Source organism: Rana temporaria, chromosome 4 (assembly GCF_905171775.1).
Source record: "Rana temporaria chromosome 4, aRanTem1.1, whole genome shotgun sequence".
NCBI lineage: Eukaryota > Metazoa > Chordata > Amphibia > Anura > Ranidae > Rana > Rana temporaria.
Genome location: NC_053492.1, coordinates 129,337,746 through 129,358,909, shown reverse-complemented (window position 1 = coordinate 129,358,909; position 21,164 = coordinate 129,337,746).

The following is a 21,164-nucleotide window of genomic DNA, read 5'->3' as shown; positions in this document are numbered from 1 at the left end:
CCGCAATGCACGTCGGGAAAGTTTCCCCGACGGAGCATGCGCTCTACGCTCGGCGCGGGAGCGTGCCTAATTTAAATGATTCCCGCCCCCTACAGGATCATTTAAATTGCGTGCTCTAGCGCAGGGCAATTTTGCCGGCGCGCCCTCGCAATTTACGGAGCTACTGCTCCGTGAATCGAGGGCAGCGGAGCAAATTTGCGGGGGCGCAGGGCAAAATCGTTGCCCTGCGCCTCTGCAAAAAAAGCGCAATTCTCTTTGAATCCGGGCCAGTATCTCATAAGAGTGAGTACACCCCTCACATTTTTGTAAATATTGTATTATATATTTTCATGTGACAACTTTGCAGTATGGTATGACACTTTGTAAAGTAGTGAGTGTACAGCTTGTATAACCGTGTAAATTTGTTGTCCCCAAGGTCAACAAAGGTTACAAGGTTACAAGGTTTCAGGTGTGAATGAGGAGCAGGTATGTAAAATTTGGTGTTATCGCTCTCACTCTCATACTGGTCACTGGAAGTTCAACAAGAACTCTCTGAGGATCTAAAAAAAGAATTGTTGCTCTAAATAAAGATGGTTTAAGCTATAAGAAGATTGCCAAGACCCTGAAACTGAGCTGCAGCATGGTGGCCAAGACCATACAGTGCTTTACCAGGATAGGTTCCACTCAGAACAGGCCTCGACCAAGGAAGTTGAGTGCACTTGCTCAGCATCATATCCAGTGGTTATCTTAGGGAAATAGACATATGAGTGCTTCCAGCATTGCTGCAGAGTTTGAATAGGTGAAGGTTCAGCCTTCCAGTGCTTAGACCATACGCCTCACACTGTATAAAATTGGTCTGCATGGCTGTTGCCCCAGAAGGAAACCTTTTCTAAAGATGATGCACAAGAAAGCCTGCAAACAGTTTGCTGAAGACAAGCAGACTAAGGACATGGATTACTGGAACCATGTCCTGTGGTCTCATGAGACCAAGATAAACTTATTTGGTTCAGATAGTGCCAAGCGTGTGGGGCAGCAACCAGGTGAGGAGCACAAAGACAAGTGTGTCTTGCCTACAGTCAAGCATGGTGGTGGGAGTGTCATGGTCTGGGGCTGCATGAGTGCTGCCGACACTGGGGAGCTACAGTTCATATGAGGGAATCATGAATGCCAACATGTACTGGGAAGCAGAACATGATCCCCTCCCTTCAGAGACTGGGCCGCAGGGCAGTATTCCAACATGATAATGACCCCAAACACCCCTCCAAGAAGACCACTGCCTTGCTAAAGAAGCTGAGGTTAAAGGTGATGGACTGGCCAAGCATGTCTCACGGCCTAAACCCTATGGAGCATCTGTGGGGCATCCTCAAACAGAAGGTGGAGGAGTGCAAGGTCTCCAACATCCACCAGCTCCGCATTGTTGTCATGGAGGAGTGGAAGAGAACTCCAGTGGCAGCCTGTGAAGCTCTGGTGAGCTCCATGCCTCAGAAGGTTAAGGCAGTGCTGGAAAATAATGGACATTTTACCTTGGGGTGTATTTACTTTTGTTGCCAAAAGTTTAGACATTAATGGCTGTGTGTTGATTTATTTTGAGGGGACAGCAAATGCACACTATTATACAAGATGTACACTCACTACTTCACATTGTAGCAAAGTGTGATTTCTTTAGTGTTGTCACATGAAAAGGTATTATAAAATATTTTCCAAAAATGTGCGGGGTGTACTCACTTTTGTGTGATAATGTATATATATTTTTCTGTCTGGTATTTTGCACTTATCTCACACCTTTTAATCTTTTATAAATCTCCCAGGAGGGATAGTAGAAGACACAAATAGGGTTAAGTTCTCGGAAGCCCAATCTAAACCCTTTCCTGTTCAGTCTGGGTCAAACTTCAAATTGTATCTGCAACTTTCAGCACCACTTTCTATAATGCATTTTGAAAGAAGAAATACAATTTAAAGGCTTCTTATCTTCTCTCCTCCATTCTGCCAAGAACGATTATGTGCAACTAAAAACCTTGCAATTAAAGAGCTCAGATGAAGAAGTAAAAAGGAACTCATAGATTGGTTATCTGTTAACACATTCAGGGCCCCGGTGGTCTGCTACACCTATATCTCCAGCAGGTCTTAGTGCTTCACCTACACCATGTATATCTTGAGCCACTAGCAGTTCATCAACACTAATCAACTTCACCTCCAGCTGCTATAGCATTAAGCATTTATAAAAGTTATCTGTGGCATCAATTTGCGAGTTAATAAAAAATAGATTGAGCCATGATTGCAGAAACTATAGATAGGATTGGCAGAATCAGATCTGTTTCTGCATCCTTCATCCAGCAGGAGACTTGCATTGAAAATTCTGTTCTATTATTAACCTCCCATATTGGCTTCATTTGTCATCTAATCTGTGTTGCCAGTGAGATGTTGGTATTATTGACAGTGAGGTGCCTATCTGCCTGCTCTTTTCCTCTCATTGTGCCCCACTGTGTATGCAGGCCTGTTCCCAACTGAGCCTCTATTCCAAGATCCGTATAGAAAGAAGCGATTCATGATATCTTGAGGCACTTGGGTATAAATTAGCAGCGTTTAACCAAATGAAGCAGACAAGTATGCTTTGTGCCTTAAGAAATGTTAGCGTTCTTTTTTGTGCTGAAATCTTAGCAATAAAACACAATTTTGCACTATAAGCTGATAACATTGTACTCATGTGTCTGTGAGACTTTGTTAGCGGCAAATGTTTGCCTCTTTTGTGTGACATTTGTAAGAGGCTTCCTTGACTTCGTATAATGAGGATATATAGTACAGTGTAAGAAGCTTTTTATAGAGAGGACAGGATGGTCACAATTATACCTGCACATAAGCCTTTCCTTCCTGTAAGTTTGATAGTCTTATTACCTCTTTCAGAATTGTTAATTGTTATTTCACTTAAATTGTGGAAAGATCAGCACAATATAACACAGTCAAGCAACTGGGATGAACAAGATGGTTCATTGCTCTGTGGGATGGTGTTATTAACAGAAAATTTGAAATTTGAAGATGATTACCTGCTCAATCACCACAGCCATAAGTGGAGACTGTTTTTATTAAACTGTATACACAGCAGTAAAAACTGTAGAGATTTAAATTTCATCCTTTATAGTTTATTTGGTTTTGTAATGTCTGTACAGGAAAAACGCTATACAAGGGCTTAGAGTAAAGGTTTGTAAAGTCATACTGTATAGAAGAGGAAAAACCTAGAGAAGGTAATACGAATAATAATTTGTCTTTATTACGTTTTGGGAATTGGAGGCTCAATTTTATATCAGGTGACTGTGGATAATGGTAACACAAGGGTTAGTGGTCTGAGTCTCAAATTATGTTCTTAACAATATATTACAATATTTTTTTATTTTTTTTATGGTATAGCTTGGAAATTATGGGCCAAATTCTCAAAAGAGATACGCCGACTTAACTCAAGTTTTCTAAATTTACACGGCACGTATATTTGCGCACGATCTTCAAAACGACTTAAGCAAAGATTTCCGTATTTTCAGCCGTACTTAAATTAGTTACACCTGCGCATCCCCGGGCGCAAATTACGCTAGGCTCGCCGCTGTTTTTGATAGGCAAAGATGCAAATGAGGGAGTTAGGGCGATTCTCAGAATTAAGTGTGTGTGCCGTATTTTCCGCCCTGTGCGCACCTGTTAGTTTTTCTGACTAAATTTCCACATTATAAAACCAGCCCTAATTTTACACATGCTGTTGAAGGGTTTGCTGTAGGTAGTGACTAGAGCTTAGAGCTATAGTTGAGAAGGATCTTTGTGTAAAAATGCCAGGACCAGCTATGATTCTGACGGCACTTGCTGCCTTACAGGCACAAAGGAGGAGGAGGGCACAGAGGAGGAGGATGAGGGCACAGGCACGAGTTTATCGTCCACGGCGTGATCTTTGGCAAATGACAGAATATGAGGTGATTGGCAACTACCGGTTTGATAGGGAGGCCATCCTGGAGATCACCCAACTTCTTCAGGAGGATCTTATCACCCCAACCAGACGCTCCCATGCCCTGACACCTCTACACAAAGTGATGGCAACCCTCCATTTTTTAGCCAGTGGCTCATTCCAGCGTGCATCTGGAGGTGTGGCTGGGATGGTGCAGTCATCAATGAGCAAATGTGTCCATCAGGTGGTCCCTGCCATACTGCGGCGCATGAGCAACCAGTTTGTGCGGCCCACCCAGGAGGAGCAGCGTGTGCAAGCCATGACAGACTTCTATAACATTGCTGGCTTCCCAAAGACCATCGGGGCGATAGACTGCACCCATGTGGCACTACAGGCCCCCCATGAAACAGAACACCTGTTCAGAAACAGGAAAGGCTGGCATTCGATCAATGTCCAGGTGATCGTAGATGCCCATGGCCTCATCTGGCACGTTTGTGCCAAGTTTCCAGGGTCGTGCCACGACAGTTACATCCTACGGCAGACCAAGATCTACCAAGACTTGGAGCATAATGTGTATGGAGACAGCTGGCTGATTGGTGAGTGACATTGGTGTCAGGTATGCCCCCCCCCATGATGCAGACATCACAAGGGGCACATGCATGACTAATATCCTCCTGTCTTTTCCCTTACAGGTGACTCAGGATATGCGTTGGGACCCCACCCGATGACCCCCTTTAGGAACCCCCAAACACCCGGAGAACGCAAATTCAACGTGGTGCACATCCAGACCTTTAAATATTTTCGTTGCACATAAAATGCACATTACTTATATGCCAATGAGAATGTTTTTTTTTTGTTACAAAACGCACATTAATTATCTCACAATGAGAATGCATGAATGCACGTCACTGTGGTCCCTAGCACAGACACATCACATGCACATCGAATTGGATTAGATCCAAGTACCCCCCCCCCTTTGGTACTTGGGAGCAGTAACGCCCCGCCACGGCTCCAATTATGTCACTGTGCATTCATACACCATTCAGGAACCTAGGATGACTTCTCCCTGGTCCTGGGGATCCATACTCCACCAAAACTGAGGGTGACACCCTTATGTTTTCAGGAATGCCACCCCCCCACATTCACACATCATTCACACACATAAACCAAATCATAAGTACAGTAGCCAAAAAAACAAAAAAAAACAAAAACAAAAAAAAATCAAAAGTACCCCTGCAAATTAAGGATGTTGCCGAGTGCTCCTTCTGGGCTGCCCACGGCCACGGGCACGGGCACGGGCACGGGGACGGCCACGGCCGACTGGGGGATCTTCACGGGGGGGGGTCTGTGCAGGGGAGGGAGTATTTTCAGGGGGGGGGTCTGTGCAGGGGAGGGAGTATTTTCAGGGGGGGGGTCTGTGCAGGGGAAGAAGGAGCCTCCCCTGGTGTCTGTCCTCCTGCTGGCCTTCCCTCCAAGGCAACGGCTATCCTTGTCAGACAGGAAGTAATGTCAGCCGTATTGGCCTGCACAGCCCGGGTATTGGCCTGCACAGCCTGGGTGAGGGCAGTCACCTCCTGGGCCACGCCTGTTGTGGCGTTCCTCAGGTCCCACAAACAGGTGATGAGTTGGTGGCCACGTCACCCAGTGACTCCCTCATTGCACCCAGGCTGCGCTCCACCTTGGTCATCGTTTTTTGGATTGCAGACAGACTGCGGGTCTGCCGGACATTGTCCCTCAACAGACTGACCGGCAGACGCACCAACCCCCCCCTGTTTTCCGGGGTCGGCCTCCTACTTGCCCCTGAGGCTTGTGGCCTTGGAGGAGGAGTTGGAGTGAGCCATGGGTGCTGCTGCATGTTGGAGGAGGGTTGGAAGGGGCGACCCATGATGGTGGCCTGACTGCTGGGCGCCTGTGGGGTTCCCTCAGGGGATGACTCAAAGGTCATATCTTGGCCCATCATGATTTGCTGCCCAATCACAATATTGTCATCTTCCTCCCCCTCATCCTCCTCCCACTCAACATCCAAATTAGGGGAGTTGTGGGCACTCCCCTCCCATGGTGAATCCTGCCCTTCTTGGGACTCTGCATCAGCCTGTCTTGGGGGTGGTGCAGCAGCCTGCCCTGATGGGCCAGCAACCTCCTGACCTGATGGGGCTGCCACCTCCTGGGCTGATGGGGCTGCCACCTCCTGACCTGATGGGGCTGCCACCTCCTGACCTGATGGGGCTGCCACCTCCTGACCTGATGGGCCAGCAACCTCCTGTCCTGATGGCCCAGCAACCTCCTGTCCTGATGGGGCTGCCACCTCCTGGGCTGATGGGGCTGCAACCTCCTGACCATCTGGGGAGGACACAAAACAATCACAGGTTGGTGGATCCACACACTTGGCACATCTTCCCTTCCCCCACCCACACATGCTAATCACCAGATAGAAATTCCAAAAAATTACCTGTCCTCATAAGAGGATCATTGTCAAAGCCAGGCAGGCCCACCACCTGCTGTGGGTGGAAACACTGGGCCACTGCCCATTCCTCCTCACTCATTCTGACTGGGCAGGGTCCCCCTCCTCCAGTGCCCCTGGTATGGGCATGCAGCGTTGCCAGCTTGTTCCGGGACACGCTCCTTAAGTCATTTATTTTTTTTTGTACTCCAGCGATGGTCCTGGTCTCCCCCCCCCCGCCGCATTGATCCGATCGGTAATTGTTTTAAGGATCTCCTTCCTCCTGGCCGGGGTGGTGTTGTGGCTCTCAGGGCCATGGAGAAATCGCCCAAATTTAATGACGCCCTGAGCAAGTGTATGCTTCTCTGCCAGGGTAAAATTAAGCTTCCTGCGCTTGGGAGCCATGACAGACAAGACCCAGCAACAGGGAACTCACCCAAAAAACAAACAACAATACACACACACAACAAAGAAAATAAAAACAAGCAAAAAAAAAAAATATACAGACAGCTACTATAAATTCAAAAACAAACAGGCAAAAAAGGACAACAAAAAACAATCACACACCAAAAAATAAATACTTATCAAAAACAAACAGGCAAACAATCAAAACAAATAACAAATTAGCAAAAACAAACACCAACTATACCCTCCAACTCCACAAACACTTTTCTCACAAACAAATCTTACCAACAAACACTGACAAACGTTCAAAGCAGAAGCAACTTGCTTTAGGAAGGGAACACAGGGAAATACTTTTGCAATAGAAGTCTGTTTGACTGGGGCTATTTAGACACAGGGCGATCTTCAAACTAAGTACGCTTGGCCTTTTACCTATCTCACTGATTGCGATGACCAAAGTTCTGCACATGCGCAGTGAGGTCCAGATTCGTGCGTGCATGCGCAGTACGGCCGGCACTTCATTTGCATAGGGTCACGGCTCATTACAATGAGGCACGCCCACTTCATTCCCACTTGCCATAACCACGCCTTACGCATTGAAACTTAGGTTAAGGATGGCGCAATTTTGTGCGCAAATGCGCTGAGAATACGATACTTACGACACCAACTTAGGGCGCCGTAACTTAAATGACATAAGTTAGATAATCCTAAATTTACACAGGTTTTTGAGAATTTGGCCCTATGTTTTTATTTTATTTTTATTTTACGTCTGTATGCAATTAGAAAGAATGACCTTCACTTCTTGTACTGGAGACATAGCAGCATGTAAGAGTAGAGTCAAGCCCTGTACACACGACCAGGAGTCCCGGCGGTATAAAATCCCCCGGGAATCCCGACGGGAAAACAGAGAACCTGCTCGGTAAGTTTTCCTGTGTACACAAGGCCGGGTTTCCCTTCGGGAGAACTGCGGGGAGAGCTTTGGCTGGGAATCCAGGCTGTGTGTATGCCCCCCCCTGCAGTGTTTACCCGTAGGAAAACTGCCGGGTTTAAAACCACCGGGAATCCCGGTGGGAAAATAGAGAGCAGGTTCTCTATTTTCCCGCCGGGATTCCCGGCAGTTTTCCTGTCGGGAAAACAGCAAAGAAGCATACACACGGTCGGTTTTTCCGGCCAAAAGCTTTCCTGGCAGTATTCCTGGCAGTAAAACCGGTCATGTGTAGGAGGCTTTAGGGCGAAATTCCTTGTCACTGCAACAGATTTCCCCTCAACCCCTGTTCTTTTGACGACCATACAGTTTTGGATCATCATTGATCATCATGCATCTCCTCCAACCCTTTCTAGCCAAAGTTAAAAAAATAATTTTAGCTTTGAATATACTTTACCGTAGAACCCGAAAATGTCTTTCTGGACAGCCGCACTCAAAACTAAAAGTTGCCTTTATTGTAAAATCACAGCAGCACTACAAATCACAGCATACCTGACAGCTGACGCATTTTACACAATTTTTTTACTTACACTATAATTGTGTAAGTAAATAAATAAAAAGAAAAATACTAATAGTAGTAATAGTGAATAATATAACAATTAATTGAACACAATTCACCACTTCTTTTGATCACATGGTATTCAATGATTTATATTTATTTGAAAAAAAAATTTGTGGTAGTCAGCAATGATTAAACACTAGGAATAGTGTGAAACATGTCAACTGTCCGGTATGCTGTGATTTGTAGTGCTGCTGTGATTTTACAATAAAGGCAACTTTTCGTTTTGAGTGCGGCTGTCCAAAAAGACATTTTCTCTTTCTCTTTCTTTTTCTGCCTTGCTTGATGCATTGCCTGCACCTGGGGTTTCTGTGAGGAGGATCATTACGAGTACACACCCCACCTGGAGCAGCCACCCTTCCCTCCCTTACAGTAGAACATCATGGTAATATACTCATGAAATGCTAATTTTAGCAACTACAGTTATGCCGCATACACACGATCGGAAATTCCGACAAGAAAAGTTTGATGTGAGCCTTTGGTTGGAAACTCCGACCGTGTGTAGGCTCCACCTGACTTTTTCTGTCGGAATCTCCGACAGCAAAAATTTAAGAGCTGGTTCTTAAATTTCCTGATGGGAAAAGTTCTTGTCGGAAATTTAGATCGTCTGTATGCAATTCCGACGCACACAAAAATCCTACGCATGCTCGGAATCATTGAACTTAATTTTTCTCAGCTTGTCGTAGTGTTTTATGTCACCGCATTCTTTACGGTCGGAATTTCAGACAACATTTGTGTGACCGTGTGTATGCAACACAAGTTTGAACCAAAATTCAGTTGGTTTTCTTGTAGGAATTATCGATCATGTGTACGTGGCATTAGTTGTAAAAGCTGAACTCCATGAATTATTGGTATTGTGTACTTACATTGGTCCAGTTTGGCACAGAGTAGGCACCAGGCAATGGGAAAAACAAATACAATTCTAGGATGCATCACTAGAGGGATCACCAGCAGGAGGAAGGAGGTTCTGATTCCTCTATATATATCTTTAGTGTGACCTCATTTAAAATACTGTGTCCAGTATTGGAGACCTCACTTACAAAAAGATGTTGATAAAATAGAACGAGTCCAGAGATGGGTAACAAAAATGATGATAGGTCTGGGGGATAAAACATATCTGGAGGAAAGAAGGGAAAGGGGAGACGTGGTTGAAACCTTTTACCACTTCCTGCCCCGGAAGTGGTTCTGAAATCCTGACTGGACGTCTATTGATGTCCTGCAGGATAACAGCCGCCGCGCCGTTAACAGCCGCAACGCGGCGATCGGTGATGCGGGGTGTCAGTCTGACACCCTGCATCTCTGATCTCGGTAAAGAGCCTCCGCCCGATCTCGGTAAAGAGCCTCTGTCCAATCACGGCTGATCACAATGTAAACAGGAAGAGCCATTGATCGGCTCTTCCTCACTCGCGTCTGACAGACGCGAGTAGAGGAGAGCCGATCGGCAGCTCTCCTGACAGGGGGGGTTTGCGCTGATTGTTTATCAGCGCAGCCCCCCCTCGGATCCCCACACTGGACCACCAGGGAAGGCACCATAAAAACAATAAACAAAAAACAATAAAAAAAAGAGCACAATAAATGCAATCAGTGCCCACAAATGGGCACTGACTGGCAACATGGGCACTGACTGGAGTGATGCCCAGCAATGCCATCAGTGACATCCCTCAGTGTCCATCATTGCCACCCCTCAGTGTCCATCAGTGCCACCTCTCAGTGCCCATCTATGCCCAGTGCCCACCTATCAGTAACCATCTGTGCTACCCATAAGTACCCATCAGTGCCACCCATAAGTGCCGCCCATGAGTGCCCATCAGTTACACCTATGAGTGCCCATCAGTGCCGTCTATGAGTGCCCAGTGCCGCCTATGAGTGCCCATCAGTGCCGCCTATGAAGTGCACTGAATGAATATCCATGCACTTTCACTGGGTGAATGGCTATCCAAATTCTTTATAAATTACCCTAAAAGAGATCCCTTTACATTACTGCAGCTTAAGTTCCAGTGCCCTTAGGGCCCCACAATCTAAGGCCCTTATTTATGCTAATTTTGACTTGGTATAAAAGTCAAGGCTTAGCCTACCTTTTCCCTTCCTCAAAACGTTCATCTCATTACTGAATCCATAGAATAGTAAAGGAGGCAGGAGAGAAATTGTGACTGTAGACTACTTATTATTCATCTGAAAAACCAGCAGTGATTTATTTCAACTGTTGAAAACATAAGATTTGTGAGTATGGCGAGTTGCAGAGGACTTTTTTTGGGACTTAAGCTCAAGCTTTACATCGGGGACCAAGGATTTTTTTTTTCTGTGCCCCTTCTCTTCCCATTTTCCTAATTTCTTTTAAAGGATAGACTATTTTGTTTTAACATTTCGCCTATTTATACCAAAGTCAGGAATAACAAAATAACTGGCAATGGATCCACAGCCAAATTCCTTGCCTGACCCTGCAACATGAGTGATTATTTAGGCATAAAAACTAGAACGTTGTAATGGTTCTTTTTGTCTAAACTGGGAAAAATGTATTTATTCATAAGGAGCCTTAACCTAAACTACATATGCATCTTTCTTTAAATTACATATCATATTTCTTCTTAAATTTCCTTGCAGAAGGGGCAGTCACTTTTTGGACTCAATACAAATTCTGTAGGCTGATTACTGTTTGCTTAGAATAGGCATTTTTTGACTGATTACTTATGTTAGAAAAGGCACTTTTTGTTAGGCTTTTGGATTTCACCTCCAATCTCTTATGCACTGTGTCTCCACTTCATACTGGAATTCCATGCTAATAAATACTCATTTGTTGCTACATTGAGTGTGCATACATGTGTGATGGTAATCACATCCCCAAGCTTAATTTTACGCTAAAGAAAATAACCAAGCATTTCCAGCACATTTTCTGTAAAGATCTATTAAAATGTAGGAATCATCCATTTTCCTATGCAGGCTTTTCGCAAAATTACCTGTTTAAGTTATGCTTAATTGGGTATTACTTCCGAGAGACTTTTTTTCCCCCAAACAGGATTTTTGTACTGTCTGTATTAGGTAATTTAAAGATAAATGAATACATAGCTCGGAAATGACCTGTGTTTTCTGAAATATTATATAAATGACATTTGGTTGGAATATGTCAACTGGTTTTGTTACTATAATGCAATGTCCTTACCTGCTCTCTCTGTCTGGCACCTTTATATATGCAGAAGGCTGGTCATTTATACATTACAAATAGTTTCAGAACTGATTGGTGCATCCTAGCAACTAGAATGTACATAGCTGTTTTGGTGAGAGGGGTTTCTGCTTGTACAGTTTTCCTTATGCAGAAGGCTTGTAACACAAATAGCTATTTTTTATGAAACACTGCAGATTCCCTTCTTCACACCCATTACTGCCCCTAACCATAAAGATGCTCAGAGCAACATAAAATTCTTATTGGTAATTGTTGGGTCTTGCCCCCCTGTTTAAGCAATATTATAATTTTTTCCTTTTTTACAGGGTGTTAGTCCCATGTCCAACCCTCAGCAAAAAGAGCCAGATATTCTCAACTACAGACCTTCCTGGCATGGGGGGCCCTACTAACAGCTTTGATATGACCACTGTATCCCAAACTATATGTGAAAATAGCATTACCTCCCTTTAAACTTTTTACAAACTAAAATGTAATTGATTTCTAAGGACAAAATAGTTGTGTGTATATTATCTTGGGCAAAATATATTGCATTTTAAATCGTTTTTGAAATATAATTGAAGGGGATGAGCATAATGTAAACAATGTTTGTAATGTGCATATATAATGTTGTATAATTTACACGTCTTTATAATTGACCAACTATGCTTTTGACAGTTATATACATACCGTACATCCTAATCTGTAGTGTTACATTTATATGTTCATTCCATATCATCGGAAAGCTGGCTTTACAGTTATGCCCTGTACACACGATCGGAATTCCCATCAGGATAAACTCAGACGGATTTTTCTGACGGAATTCCGCTCATGCTGTCTTGCATAACACTGTCCCACCAAATTCCGACCGTCCAAAGCGCGGTGACGTACAACACTACGACGAGCCAAGAAAAATTAAGTTCAATGCTTCTGAGTATACGTCAACTTGATTCTAAGCATTTGTGGTTTTTCCGTACAGTTCTCTTTCTAAGTCCATCTGAATTTCTGATGGAAAAACTCTGATGGAGCACACACGGTCAGAATATCTGATGAAAAAATTCCGTCTGACTTTTTCCATCGGAAATTCCAATTGTGTGTACAAGGCATAAGAAATCAGAATGTGTATACATTACAAATACATTTCAGATTCCTTGTAAATGTGTCTAAATCGGCAAGGTATAAAATATTTGGTACATTAAAAAGAATCTAGAATCAAACAAAAATGCAAAAAAGAGAGTGGCCTGAATTAAACCTGTTTTAGTTGTACACATGATCTTGCAACATCTTTTACATCATGTCCTTTTCTGTATTTTTATATGACCTTACAAAAGAGATAAAAGCTCTCATTAGTCTAAAGGGATGTGTAAGAATTGATTGCCCTTCCGTAACGTTAGAATGTGCTTACAGAGACATATCAGCAATAATATGCAAAACAAAAACACGTCAGATATTTCTTAGGACGCTGCATTAACAATGCTCAGTGACATTTTAATTTCTTTCCAATTACACAGAGTAACGGTGCATATCTAAGACACATCTTAAATTATAAAGACTCTTAATATCACGATCTGTGTTATTGTTGTTATAACCATGAAATTCTTGTGATAAACAGAAGTGACATCTGTCGATCATTATCTTTTACATTGCTATGTGCAAACAATTTCCATTAATTATAACTTACCATAGAAGCATCTTCTTTGAATAATATATATTAGCACCCATTTTAAAATGTGCTACTTTTGTTAGAAAATGTTGGCCAGATAAATTAGTGATAGGTAAGTACAAATTGCACGTTTGCTTATGTGCCAATTGCATTATCGCCCTCATAGCAGACCACATGACCACTAGGGAAATATTGGCTGCCCATAAGTAAAGGTGCCTGGAACCCTAAAGCGGAAATAAACCCATCCATAAATTATTATTTCTGGCACGTGCCGGAAATGTAACACTCCCATTGATTGTGCTCTCAACCAAACTGTCAAACCATTCAATGGCTGGTGTCATAACTGATCACATGTGTAGCATTATGGAAGTTGTAGATTAACCACTTCAGCCCCAGAAGGTTTTACCCCCTAATGACCAGAGCATTTTTTGCGATACGGCGCTGCGTCGCTTTACCTGACAATTGTGCGGTCATGCGATACTGTACCCAAACAAAATTGACTTCCCTTTTTTTTCCCACAAACATAGCTTTATTTTGATGGTATTTGATCACCTCTGCGGTTTTTATTTTTTGCGCTATAAACAAAAAAAGAGTGACAATTTTGTTCCTTCAGCGTGTTCTAACTGTAGAGGGTTGGGCTTACTGACAGAGATCACTGCTCCCGTCACTAGGCAGAATGGGGAAATGCTTTGTTTACAAACTTTGGGTCTAGTATTGATTCGGAAGGGACCTCATGCCAAAATAAAAAAAAATGGAGTGGGGTCCCCCCAAAATCCATACCAGACCTTTCCCCGAGCATGCAGCCTGGCAGGTCAGGAAAGGGAGGAGACGAGTGAGCGATCCCCCCTCCTGAACCATACCAGGCCGCATGCCTTCAACGTGGGGGGAATGGGTGCTTTGGGGCAGGGCGGCTCTGCGCCCCCACCCCAAAGCACCTTGCCCCCATGTTGATGGGGACAAGGGCCTCTTGCCGACAATCCATGCCTGGTGGTTGTCGGGGTCTGCGGGCGGGAGGCTTATAAGATTTCTGGAAGGGCCCTTTAACAAGGGGCCCCCCAGATCCTGCCCCCCATGTGAATGAGTTTGGGGTACATTGTACCCCTACCCATTCAAAAAAAAGAAAGTAGTGTAGTGTAGTGTTAAAAAATACATTAGACACTTTTTGACACGTCTTTTATTAAAAATATATTCTTCTTCTCCGCTTCTCCCTCCGGTCTTCCATGATCTTCTCACGCATTTTCATCTGGTCTTCTCCTTCTACCCCTACTTCTTCTTCTTAACTATGGGGGCGTGGCAATCAGATTACGTCTTTCCAGAGGCCATGCCCCCTTGTGACATCACCGCCTGAGGCATGATGGGTCTGTGACATCACAAGGGAGCGTGGTCTCCGGATGATGTAATCCTATTGCCACGCCCCATCGTTATTTAAGACATGCAGGACATCGGCGCTGACAGATCAGCGGAACGCAGCATCAGAGGAGGGTCGTCGGCGGGAGCGGCGGCAGAGGAAGAAGAACACTGGACAAAGAAGACAGAAGAAGAGCAGAAGAAGAAGCAGGGGAGGAAGGAGAAGACTGGAGGAAGAAGATGTGGGAGAAGATCGAGGAAGACCGGAGGAAGAAGCAGACAAGAAGAAGAAGATATTTTTAATAAAAGACTTGTCAAAAACCTTTTTAGTGAATGGGAAGGGCTAAAATGTACCCCATACTCATTCATATAGGGAGGATGGGATCTGGGGGCCCCCTTGTTAAAAGGGGGATTCCAGATTCTGATAAGACCCCTGCCTGCAGACCCCGAAACCACCGGGCAAGGGTTGTCAGGAAGAGGCCCTTGTCCTCATCAACATAGGGGCAAGGTGCTTTAGGGTGGGGGGCGCAGAGCCTCCCTGCCCCAAAGCACCCATCCCCCATGTTGAGGGCATGCAGCCTGGTATGGTCCCCTCCCTTTCCTGACCTGCCGGGCTGCATGCTCAGATAAGGGTCTGGTATGGATTTTGAGGGGACCCCCACACCATTTTTTTTTAAAGTTTGTACTAGACCCAAGGGACCCCACGTTGTTTTTTTCCTACAATTGTTTTTTAGCCGTCAATTCTTTTTTTTTTACATTCAGCAAGAAAGCCCGCGGACAGCTGATGACTTATCAGTTGTTAAGGACACGGTGGCTGGCTTCCCGGCCCCCTCTTTAGCAACCAGCTAGATACAGTGTAAAAAAACGAAACAAAAAAAAATGCAAATCACAGCAAAATCGTGGTAAAATCTCAGTGTCCAAAAACACAGCAAGCACTGCAGAAATTCTCAAAAGCAACATGCATAGATGTGAATCGAGCCTAATACCTCATACACACGACCAGTTTTCCTGTCGGGAAAACTGCCGTGACAGCTTTTGGCCGAGAAAACTGGCCATGTGTATTCTCCATGGTGGTTTTCCGATAGGAAAACCGCAGAGATCCTGGCAGGAATAATGAGAACATGTTCTTTTTTTTCCTGCTGCGATTCCCCGAGGTCTTTTTCCCAGCAGTTTTCCAATGGTGAAAAAGCTGCCGAGCCGGGTTCTCGGTTTTCCCCTCTGGTTTCCCGCCCGGTGAAAAGTCACCCGGGAAACCCGATCGTGTGTACAGGGCATAACAGGTGAAGGAAGGTCTCAGTGGTTTGAAAATGTGTCCAGCATGCCCATGTGGATAAAAATGTCATCTGCAAATCAGATAAAGTAAGTTCTTCTATTTCAGCAATTTTGATGAAATGGGTGAACCATTCAGACAAAGAGGGAGCATGGGTTGAATCCTGGTGAACCGGAGGGCGCATAATTTAGCAGCGTTTACCATGTGTGTTGCTAAATATTCTTTTAGATTATTAAGAACATTACTCATAGTAAATTTCAACATTTTACTGTAGTCTTATTAGGAAGTACATGGACAAACATACTACTGAACAAAATAAAACGCACATTCAGAAATTTTGCAATTATTAAATTACTTATTTTATGAATTGGCTATATACAGTAAATTAGATAAATACCCCAAATATTATTTCAAGCATTGAGTTACTGTCAGCTCCACATCAATAGTCTTTAAGAATGCCTCCACTTTGGGGAAAATATACTGCAGCTAAAAGATCTTTTCTAGGCATAAGGTTATTTCTCGACATTTGTGGGTTCAGGTATTTCTTCAGCCATACAGTGCTGCAGAAAGCTGGCACTTACATGTTATTCTGATAGAAAGACACTTTACAGACTCTTGCAGTCATTTGCATACTGGCTTTCTGCTTGTCTGTTTTCTAATTAACCCAGTAGTCTAAATACAGCCATCAAAGGCAAATCCTGGCAAGATATTTGAGCTGTAGACAAAGTTAAATATAAAATCTGAAATACCTAATATGTCAAACATCATTTTTGTATTGTGTGCCTGGTCCCCTTGACAGACTTTAGTTTGTTCCCTCAAAGGTTTTGCCTTCCTCGTGGCTAATGTTTCCTGCATAAGTAGTAGGTTCTTATTAATAAGACATATTACCATAGTATTAACAGGCTCTGCTTTCCTCATATTCAAGCCCTTTTAATGAGCTGCTTAACTTGCTCCATGTTACTTAACCTCTGAACTACAGGATGCCAAATGTCTTAGCTTACTCGCCTGTGCAAGTACTGGAGGTAAAATGGAATTGTATATTAATTTCTTACAGCTCATTCATATTCTATCTTTCTATAATCTTGGCATACTCTAGTAAAGCCCTTGGTGAGCTTTCACTTCTAAACATGAAATCTATAATGTGTTTGTGGTACTGAAGCAGTCCAGATGAGGATGACTGCTTTGGATGTATGTCGGTAAAGGTGTCTGCAGGAAGGTCTGTTCTTCTTGCCTGCAGCAGCCAATAAAATGCTCATTTTCAAATCTGACTGCCACAAGGCACTAAAGCAAGATTCTCCTATTAGAAATTTGTAGACATCATGGTCATAGTATTTTGATAAAGAAAATGGGTGGCTTTTCTATAGGCAAATTAAAATGTTAACGCCTCCTAGAATTGTAAAAGGTAAATTTATATGCGTGCAGTGGGGATGAGGTTCGAGTTTGCCGCTATCATTGGTTCATGGTAATTAACCATCAACCATGAATTTTTCGGTTGTTGGCTTACTAAAGGCAAACAAGCTGTTGTTCAATTTGCAAGGGACTTTACCATTTGCATTGCAAGGGAATTTGCCTTAGAGGTTTGTGACTGAGGCAAAACTCTGCTTGCAATCATGTTAAAATAAAAATACTGTTTTTTATTTTCCTTGTACATGATTGGGTATTGTTTGCAAAGTGAAACTTACCACATTCACTATACCTTAGGGCAAATTCTCTTGGAAACTACAACTTTCCTGGCCCTTTAATGAGGTTCACCAAAAAAAAAAAAAATCATAAAGTTTGAACCTGAGTAAGCATTGAAAAACTGTTTGAAAATGAACTTTGTTCTTTCCTATTCAATACAGTATTCAAGTGCAGTTACTTATTCATCTTAAAAAAAACAGTAACAGTCAGGAATGTTCAATTCTTATCGTCAAACACCCGGGACATGCAGTTCTGGGTGCTGGGCAAGAAGTACTTTTTTTTTACATTTAACCCTGCTGCGGGCAAGTAACAGGGTTTGTCGGCAGTCAGCTCTCTTGTAAATGCAATCTGAGCAGCTAACTAGCTGCTGGGTTGCTTCTGTCACCTTTCACGGCCTATCCCATTCCACCAGCTGATCATCGAGGTGAACAAAGACTGGAGCTGCTCTGTCCGCATCCATGATATAGGAAAAAGGAAGCAATAAGCATACATCAGTTCCAGTTTTTAAATGAAAAGCATTTGATCACACCGATATTGGTGTGATCAAATGCTTTAAGGGCAGAGGAGGGATTTTGAGTTGTATTGACCCCAGATCTCTCCATAAAGAGTACCTGCCACTGTCTTGTGACAGCAATAAAAGTGATAAAAGAAAAAAATGTAAAATTAAAAATAAATAAATAGATCTTTTTTTTTTTTTAAAAGCATCCCTGTCCTCCATGCTCCCGAGTAAGGCCGAATGCATCTGTCGGTCCCACACAAACAGCGTTCGTCCTACACATGTGAGGTATTACTGCAATTGTCAGATCATGGGCAGTAATTATAGCATAAGACCTTCTGTGTAAATCCAAAGTTTGAAACTTTTAAAGGCTTTTAAAGCATCGCCCATGGATAGTAATATTTATGATGTTTATCACCAGTGCATGGGCGTGCACAATTTTAAAGCATGCCATGTTTGATATCTATTTACTCAGCGTAACATCATCTTTTATATTTTACCTAAAACATTGGTGTATGTATTGTGCTTTTGTGCATTAAAATAAAGATTTTTTCCCCCAGAAAATTGTGTTTGAAAAACCACTGCACATATATCATGTGTCATAAAAAATTTCAACATTCACCAATTTTTTCTCTAGCTCCTCTGCTAAAAAAAAAGATATAATGTTCGGGGGTTCTAAGAAATTTTCTAGCAAAAATAAAAAACATTAAAAAGTTTGCATATACAGTAAGACCCTGGTTTACGAGCATAATTTGTTCCAGAAACATGCTTGTAATTCAAAGCACTTGTATATCAAAGCACGTTTTTTTACAGGGTATACAAGAGAAGAGGCACCTCTAAGTGTAGCAATAAGTTGCTAAATGTTGTACATTCATTAAATGTAACCATATTGCTACACTTAGAGGCTCCTCTCTTCTTTTTTATACTCAGTTGTGACATGACGCTACTCTTATATCAAGACATCGCTTGTATATCAAGGCAAAATTTATTATAACATTTTGCTTGTCTTGCAAAAGCTCTCAAACCAAGTTACTCTCAAACCAAGGTTTTACTGTAAATCTCCTTTCATTTATTAAAGCCCCAGACATTTCTAAAGGCACATCTTTCTAAAAAAGAAACATCAACCTATCATTTTCCATCCTGGTGTAAAACTATATAGCTATATGCTAGGGATGAGCTTCGAGTTCGAGTCAAACTCATGTTCGACTCGAACATTGCCTGTTCGCATAACAGCGAACAATTTGGGGGATTCGCTGCAAATTCGAAAAGCCGCAGAACACCCTGGAAAAGTCTATGGGAGAAATCTAAAGTGCTAATTTTAAAGGCTTATATGCAAGTTAATGTTACAAAAAATGTTTGGGGACCTGGGTCCTGCCCCAGGGGACATGTATCAATGCAAGTGAGCAGTGATTAAATTTTTTTAATAATGCTTAAAGTGAAACAATAAAATAAAATACCTTTAAATTTCGTACCTAGGGGGCGTGTAAAGTATGCCTGTAAAGCAGCGCTTGTTTCCAGTGCTTAGAACTGTTCCTGCACAAAGTGTAATTTCTGAAGGATAAAAAGTCATTTAAAATCACTGCTCCCGAAAAAAATGCAGTTTTTAAAACTTTTTTGCATTGATCCATGTCCCCAGGAGCAGGACCCAGGTCCCCAAACACTTTTTAGGACAATAACTTGCATATTAGCCTTTAAAATTAGCACTTTAGATTTCAAACGTTCCCATAGACTTTAATGGGGTTCTAAAGTTCACACAAACTTTTAGGTTCTGGTGCAAAACAAACCGAACGGGGGGGGGGGGGGGGGGGGGTGGGGTTTGTGGTGTTCGGCTCATCCCTACTATATGCTAACATTTAAGTATAGGTAAACCTTAAAGCATATCCATGGACAAAATTTAAAAGCATATATTCTACATTGCATTTCAAATATTTCTAGCTTACTCCTATTAATCTAAATGATATTGAAGTTTGTAAACTTACTTTTTGAAGATCCCCACACATTTATTTCCTCGATCTCTGTAACATGTATTCACAATGCCCTGTGAGTAGGCACTGCTGTATCACGCATTTCACAGAGCCTGCCTTCTGAACTAGAACTGAGTGTTTCCGGAGGCAACATTGTAATCAGGAAACATAGTACCTTGCGTGCAGGCAGCAAGGGTACCATGGGATAGATAGTCCATAGAAATAAAAAGAAACTGGCAAAGGAGAGGCTGCAAGGCATGTGGGGAATACAGTTAATTGTGGTAAGAGGTGACCAGCCGACAGGCAGCAAACATGAAAGGAGATTTTCCAAGTAAACTTATATTAAATTGTCACAAATAACTTTTGTTTGTATTGTTATTTTAATGCTGATGTTCTAGAATGAAAGCATATTCTGTAACAATAGCTCTTGTTTAAATAGCCAGGTATCCAATCTATAATATATTATTGATAAATGGTCCAGTTGAATACAAAGCAAGTTTTATTAATTCCTGTTTTACTGTTTGTATTGGTCTATTAGCTGCAACTGATATGTTTATTATGAATCTTTGATAATGTGGCTTTCTCTATAACCTGAAATTGTTATGTTCACCTTGTTTCATTACATTACCAATATTTTGTATATGACCAAGAGCGTCTATCACATTGTATCTGTTTAATATATTGGTGCAACAGGTTTTAGCTGTGTCACTATGTTAAACTAAAATCAGTGACCTTTTTTGTTTTTGTTGTATGTGTGTAACTTGTGTGCTCTTTTAGCAGAGCGTTAAATAGGTTTACACTGTTAGTATATAATGTGCATATGTGTTGTTAATCTCACCACCTAAGAAATTTTTTCATGAAGGCTAATGCCGCGTACACATGATCAGTCAAACCTATGAGAACGGTCTGATGGACCGTTTTCATCGGTTAACCGATGAAGCTGACTGATGGTCAGTCGTGCCTACACACCATCGGTTAAAAAACCGATCGTGTCAGAATGCGGTGACGTAAAACACGACGTGCTGAAAAAAACAAAGTTCAATGCTTCCAAGCATGCGTTGACTTGATTCTGAGCATGCCTGGATTTTTAAACGATGGACGTGCCTACAAACGATCGGTTTTGTTCTATCGGTTAGGTATTTATCGGTTAAATTTAAAACAAGATTGCTTTTTTTTAACCTATATTAACCCCATCTAAATAACCGATGGGGCCCACACACGACCGGTTTGGTCCGATGAAAACAGTCCACCAGACCGTTCTCATCGGTTTGACCAATCATGTGAACGCGGCATAACAGTTAACTTT